This window comes from Colobus angolensis, unplaced genomic scaffold (assembly GCF_000951035.1).
Source record: "Colobus angolensis palliatus isolate OR3802 unplaced genomic scaffold, Cang.pa_1.0 Scaffold11, whole genome shotgun sequence".
NCBI lineage: Eukaryota > Metazoa > Chordata > Mammalia > Primates > Cercopithecidae > Colobus > Colobus angolensis.
Genome location: NW_012112030.1, coordinates 12722329 through 12729949, shown reverse-complemented (window position 1 = coordinate 12729949; position 7621 = coordinate 12722329).

The window sequence follows — 7621 nt, the reverse complement described above, 5'->3', positions numbered from 1 at the left end:
TAAAATTCCAAATGGCTAAGAGGATTTTCTCAATTTAGTCATACTTTTAATCTTCACTGAAATGAGTGATGACTTCTTATAATAAAAAGTTGACAGGCTTACATTGCGCACCGGTGGATTAGTTTCCCTTGGTGATGAGGTTTTCTTTTGTGCGCCGTGTGTCTGTTTGATGGAGGTTTAACAGAAAGCATTTTGGCAGAAATTGGATGCAGCAGGGATCATCTGGAGATGGCTGCTGTTCGATATTAACTGCACACAGTAACTTTTTTTCTTCTTCCCTTTTTTTTTATTCTTCGGCCAGGTGACAAAGAGAGAGTGCCAAAACATTTTTCCTCTTGAAAGTAATTTTTTTTCTTTTTAAAAATAAAGTATGTGCCCATTCTGCAAACACCTCAAAATATTTAATGTGCTTAGGCCATTGTTTAATGTAAGCACGGTAAAAAGCTTTCTCTGCAAAGAGGGATTAATGCACAATTATCTGAAAGGTGTATTTCTAATAATCAAATACCTTTGATCTTCCAGAAATTAGCACGTAAACAGGAGTTGGTTCAAGATTAGAATTAGATGTTTTACAGCGGATACATACTTGATACTTACCTAAATTCAAAGAAAGAGGCTCATGGGCCATGATTTGCATTATTTACTCCCCATCTTCACCCTCTTCTTGTAATTCCATTTTATTACTCATTGGAAGCATCAATAGTCTCATAATAGAGACTTGCCAGATGTCAAATGTGGTGGAACATGCTCCAAGCATATGTATATATTTATACTTGTGAATCTATGCACACAGAGCAAATAAATAACTGAAAAGACGCATCTCATTCCACAGGAAAGCTCTGGCCAGGTGGGTGGGAGCTAATAACATTCACTAGCCCCTAAGCACTACGTCCAGTGATCCAATGCACATTGATCTCTGTCTGATATGAATACACTAAACCTGCAGTCTAGTATGCAGAACAAATGAATCTTTCCTTTAATAAAGGGATATATCTGTGTGTATGTATATTTCATACATATTATGCTATTCTGCCTAATAGCAAGTATTTATTGCTAAAAGAGTAATCTTACTTGAAAAATGTGAAAATTGCATTATTGCTTTAACTTTCCAACAATCAAGAAAACCTTAAGTCTGTTCATAGTGTTAAGTTCTTGGATCCTGGCAAAATGCTTATGATAAAGATAGGACAAGCCTAATCTGCACTTACCTCTGCTTCAGACAGCAGCAGTGACAATCCTGCCTGGCTTGTCAAGTTTCAAGAACTCGCAATCCTTAATTTAAACACTTGAGAGATCTATGGAGCCTGTCAGTCTGGTTAATTAAGCTCTGTCTTCTTTCACCCCTTCTTTCAACCAAAACAAAATCTGGCTTTTTAAAAAAAAAAAAAATACCACTTAAGACTTTATCTACTGATTAAGCAGGTTCTAGTTTAAGTAGTATGATCTTAGAAGACTTAAGTGGAACAGTTTTTATTATTAAAGAGAACATACTCCCAAATCTTCACTGAGAAGTATATCTAGGTCGGCTACAGTGTACTCCATTTTTCCTTTTTCAGAACTAATTTTTAAAAACTTTGGATAACCCATGGCAAGAAATAATGCAAAAATGATGTTTGTATTAGAATATATGTCAGTGCTTAATTTTTTAACACGGATATATTTCATTTAAGAATATGTAGCATTTCAAAGTTTGTATTATTAGTTGTTTCTCAGAAGAACTGGGTTTGTGACAGTCTTTAGTATGAGAATTTGTGAATGAGGAACTTGGTATCCTATGGGAGAAATGGAGTTGGAAGGTTAAGGATCTCAAGTATCTCTGTGAAAATCTGTAAGTGTTTAAAACATAAAATTCACTAATATAGCACAGTAAAGAAAGCACACTGAGTAAAGAGCCTACTAGTTGCCAGATACCAATTTATGTATCTTAAATTAATGTTAATGAATATTGTATAATCAATTTCAATTTACCTTTCCTAGATGGCCAAATTTGTTTCAGGATCTCACTGTCTGTATTTCAGCAATATATTCAGAAATTTGTGTGGTTTGTTGCAGATAATATTTATAACAGCAGATGTTTTTCACCACTTTTTCTTCATCAAATATTTAATGACTACCTGATTTTAGAAATTGAAGGTCATACTTTCTGTGTCTTATTGTTATCCTAGAGGCAAAGCAATAGACCTTGCTCTTTCAGATGCCTCAGTTTTCTCTTTCCTTCCCCTAGAACAAAACATGGTTGCCCTAGATGAGCTACTGTAGGCCAACGTCTCAGCTTCTCCTACCTAAGTTATATGGGAATGTATGTGTATCATCTCCTATGGCCACCTTTATCCCAAAGCTCCACTTCTAAATATTTTTTTTAATTTTATCTTTATTCCAATCTCTCATTTTCTAATTATTATCCACAGAAGTGAGTCGCAGTTCATAGATAAAGGAATTAAAATTCTTAAGGATAGAAGAATTATATACAGTACTAAGTCTTGTATACTAAACTTTCTAGCAAAGTAACCATGTGATTTGGGAGGGGTTGCTGAGCAAGAGAATTCTAATTGTTCCAAAATAACTAAGAGGAATGCTTTTTTCTGATTTAAGCAAAGGTAAAAATAAAGTTTATTAATTAGAATTTTACAGCAGATATCAACATGGAGGTGGTTGTTTTTCTTCCTCCCCATCAGCCCCCTCCAGTTCTCTGTGTGGAGAACCAGGAGTCACTGAACAGGCATAATAGGTGTATTTGTAACAGTTGGAGACATGCTTATGGGTAGTCTGTACAAATTAGATACTGTTACTACTCTTATACCTTCTTCAATATGTACAAAGCTATTATATTCACCTCACCTGTTATCTTGCTTTCACTCGTGGCAGATATTTGTAAGCTACTTACTCTTTAGAGGACAGACGTTAATGTGCAATATTAGTCAGTCTTCAATTAGCAAGGATTCTATCAAACATTGCAATAGCAGTACTTAGGTAATTTCTGAGGCTTGATCCAGCACGACTGAGACTGGTCCAGACCAATCTCTGAGGCTAGATCCAGCACGACTGAGACTGGTCCAGACCAATCTCTGAGGCTAGATCCAGCATGACTGAGACTGGTCCAGACCAGTCTCTGAGGCTAGATCCAGCACGACTGAGACTGGTCCAGACCAATCTCTGAGGCTAGATCCACCACAACAGAGACTGCTCCAGACAAATCAGTGTCTTAAGATAAGGCCACAATGAACTCCTTTCTTTCTGTATGTATGTTAAAAAAGTAACCAGACTTTAACACTCTCCTCATTTTAAGTTGATAGAGAGAATACAAGTCAGAATTTCTGTTAGTAGTATTTAAATTTGCAAGCTCACAGGGTCATTCCCAGGGTGTAATTTTATCCTAATGATGCAAGGTGCTTACTAATGTTTAGCATCATATATAATTTCTATGAGTAGGATGAAAGATGGGTAAATAGTGTGCAGTGGATGTCTTTTATCATTGAAAGGGCACTCTGATAACTTCCTTTGCTAGAACTTAGTCATAAGATCAGAAATGCCATGAAGGTTGGGACATGTGGGCTTCATTCTGGACTGCCATTTGCCAAGCTAAAAACTGGAGTTTTTTGCTAAAGAAGGGCGATATTGAGACTAGTAAGTAGAAATTTCTGCCAGAACTCATAATCTCTCATTCTTGATAATTTCCAACAGAGTGAAATAAACTATTCTGCAGCTACCACGTCTGCCATATTTTGACATAGTCAACATTCAGTTGGGCCTTGAATTGTGAATCTGGTTTGTAACAAATTTGCAGCAGCCATATTTTCACCACATTCTCAAACCAATGCCAAAACTTATTTCTGAATTGAGTTGAATTGAATTGAACAGGTAGCAATCATTGATGCTAAAACTTTGGTCAACATCTGAAATAATTTTTTCATTAATTAATATTTTTTGTTCTAATTTCTTTCATGATTTACCATTTGTCCTTCAGAGTCATATCTGCTATTAAATTATGTATTCCATAGCCTTGCAAAACATTTGTCTTCTCATCAATTTTATTTTTAATTATTTTAATGTTTCTCCTTTTAATAATGTGCTTTTCAACTAGTAAGTTAAATAACTCATTGATATTTGACTTATCAAATATAATATACTTCAAAACTAGGTACAAACAAAATGAGCATATTCCTAACTAATAAATCACTCTATGACCCTGTCTATTTTATTCATAAGATAACCATGTATGACCATTCAATCCATCTCTTAATCAATAGTTACCTTACTTTCTTTAAAGCATACCTTTGTTCAAGTGAAAAAAAATTTGTAACTTGAAATTTCCTAAGTAGATAAGTTTCTCTACTTAAAAAAACGAAAATGATTGTGTTTAATTAGGGATATTTTTGCCTGCAAGTATTAGAAAAAACATCCAAGAAAAGATTAGGTAACAAAGCTATTTAGTTATCTTACATAGCAAGAAGCTTGGAAGAGCAATTTTGGGTGCAACTGCTTCTTAATGCCGTCAATGGCCCAGGATCTTCATGTCTTTCTGATCTGTCATCCTTAGCACATCGATCTGTCTTACAGATCTTTTTGCCTAGCCTCATAGCGACAATATGGTTGCTGCAGGTCAAATTAGCATGTGCAAGTACAAGGCAGGGAGAAGGAGGATAGTACAGAAGCAAGATTTATCCCTTTTAATAGAAAATATTTTTAAAAACCAATCTGTTTTGTCTCATTGACTAAAAATATGTACATGGTTACTTCTTTTCATGTAGGCCGAGAAAACAAATATGAACATCCCTGCCTCTCTTTTGACAAAGGAGACTGAAAATGCAGCTGGCCCAGTTAATCAAAACAGTCTGCCACAGTAGAATTTAAAACAATTTCACAATTAATCGATCAGACAAAAAGACCCACAAAAGTACATTGAGTAGAATCCAATATTGTAAAAAATAATCAATGTATCCCATCTTTACTTATTACCCTACTACTGATGATTTTGTAGTGACAGAAGCTTACATTGAGCCTTGTCTGGTCTATATGCATTACATGAAAGTACTCATTCATAAAAGTTTAAGTGTGCAGATACATGCAGGCAAAAATCGGGAATGGGGGAAGACCAGGGAAGATCTACAAGCTTACCAAATGAGTAATAAAATTACCTCCGTCTTTTGTTTTGTTTTGTTTTTCGAGATGGAGTCTTGCTCTGTTGCCCAGACTGGAGTGAAGTGGCACAGTCTTGACTCACTGCAACCTCTGTCTCCCGAGTTCATGTGATTCTCCTGCCTCAGCCTCCTAAGTAGCTGGGATTACAGGTGTCATGCCTGGCTAATTTTTGTATTTGGAGTAGAAACGGGTTTTCACCGTGTTAGCCAGGATGGTCTCAATCTTCTGACTTTGTGCTCCGCCCCCCTCATCCTCCCAAAGTGCTGGGATTACAGGCGTGAGCCACCACGCCCAGTCTTACCTAAGTTTTAAATGTATGCAAAGATAGCTGAGGAAGCTTTAATATAAGGCTATCATGAAAATTAGTTAACCTCATAGTTTATTTTAATATCTTGATTGTCAGGAATGCATTCCACCTTGATATAGAGCATATCTAAATATGAATGTATTCAAGGTCGTAATAACCACCTACATTTTGGTGAGGATAAAGGACTACTTACTCAAGACCTATGCTTGGGCTTGGTGACTTTGTATCATGTTTGTCCCAATGAATATCTTATTTTTATTGTTGCAATTTCTGGTTTTTTTTAACTTTTATTTTAGAATCAGGGGCTACATGTGCAGCTGTGTTACCTGTGTATGTTGTGTGATGCTGTAATTTGGGGAACCAATGATCCTATCACTCAGGTACTGAGCACAGTATCAAACAGTTAATTTTCAACCCTTGTCCCTTTCCCCACCTTTCCCCTTTAGTAGTCCCCAGTATCTATTGTTTCCATCTTTGTGTCCATGATTACCTGATATTTGGCTCCCACTTATAAGTGAAAAACATGGAGTAGTTTGTTTTTCATTTCTGTATTAATTCACATAGTATAATGGCCTCCAGCTGCATCCATGTTGCTGCAAATAACATGATTTTGTTCTTTGTTTATGGCTGGCAGTATTCCATGGTGTATATGTACCATATTTTCTTTAAGCCACTGTTGATGGGCATATTTGTTGATTTCATGTCTGTCATTGTGAATAGTGCTGTGATGAACATGCAAGTGTATGCATCTTTCTTGGTGGAACCATTTGTTTTCCTTTGTGTATGTATACAGTAATGGGATTGCTGAGTCAAATGATAGTTCTGTTTTAAGTTGAGAAACCTCCAAACTGCTTTCCACAGTGGCTGAACTAATTTTTATTCCCGCTAACAGTGTATAAGCATTTCCTTTTCTACATAGCCTCGCCAACATCTGCTTCTGTTTTATGTTTTTTACTTTTTTTATAGTAGCCATTCTGACTGTTGTGAAATGGTATCTCATTGTTTTGATTTGCATTTCTCTGATGAGTAGTCATGCTTTGTGTTTTCTGCATATTCTTGTATATTTGTTGGCTGCTTGTATGTCTTCTTTTGAAAAGTGTCTGTTCATGTCTTTTGCCCATTTTTAAATGGGGTTATTTGTAGTTTGCTTGTTCAGTTGTCAAATGTCATATAGATTCTGGATATTGGATCATTGTCCAATGCAGTTTGCAAATATTTTCTCCCATTCTGTAGGATGTCTGTTAACTCTGTTGATAGTTTCTTTTGCTGTGCTGAAGCTCTTTCTCTTAATTAGGTCTCGTGTCAATTTTTGGTTTTGTTGCAACTGCTTCTGAGGACTTAGTCATAAATTATTTCCTGTGGCCCATGCCCAGAATGGTGTTTCCTAGGTTTTCTTCTAGAATTCTTGTAGTTTGAGATCTTACATTTAAATCTTTAATCCATCTTGAGTTAATTTTTGTATATAGTGAAAGGTAGGGGTCCAGTTTCATTCTTCTGCACATGGCTAACCAGCTATCCCAGCACCATTTATTGAATAGGGAGTCCTTTCCCCCATTGCTTTCTGTTGCAGACTTTGCTAATAATTAGGTGGCTGTAGGGTGTGGCTTTATTTCTGGGTTCTCTTTTCTGTATGATGAATATTTTCATAATCATCATTATTGATGCTGGCTTTTTCAGGGCAAATTTTTCACTCCCCCAAGTCACTTTGATTTATATTTAGTGTCCTTTGAGGTCATTGTCACATGATTTTTCTTAATATTGAGATTTTTTTCACTTGCATTTGACATAAATCCCAAATTCAAAAGAACCAATAAAATATGTGTTTATATTAGAATAACAACATTCAACTACAAAAGCAGATTAAAAGAAACTTTCCATGAATGACATTTGAAGATTACTGTTACTTGCTAGATTCAATCAATTGCAAAATCAAAATTACTAGATTGCATGGTGTAACTCTGGAATGATGCTTAGACCATGATGGAAAAATCCAGATGATGAATAGGAAAAAATTACTATGGGGATGTGTGGTACATTCATATGTTCCTCACTTGGCGATCATTTTCAGATAAACTCATTACTACTGCTCTTACTCAAATTTATCACTTGAGATTTAAAATAATCACCAATTATATGCTTACTTCTAAAATGCTAAGAGCTCTGTAGATGAAACTT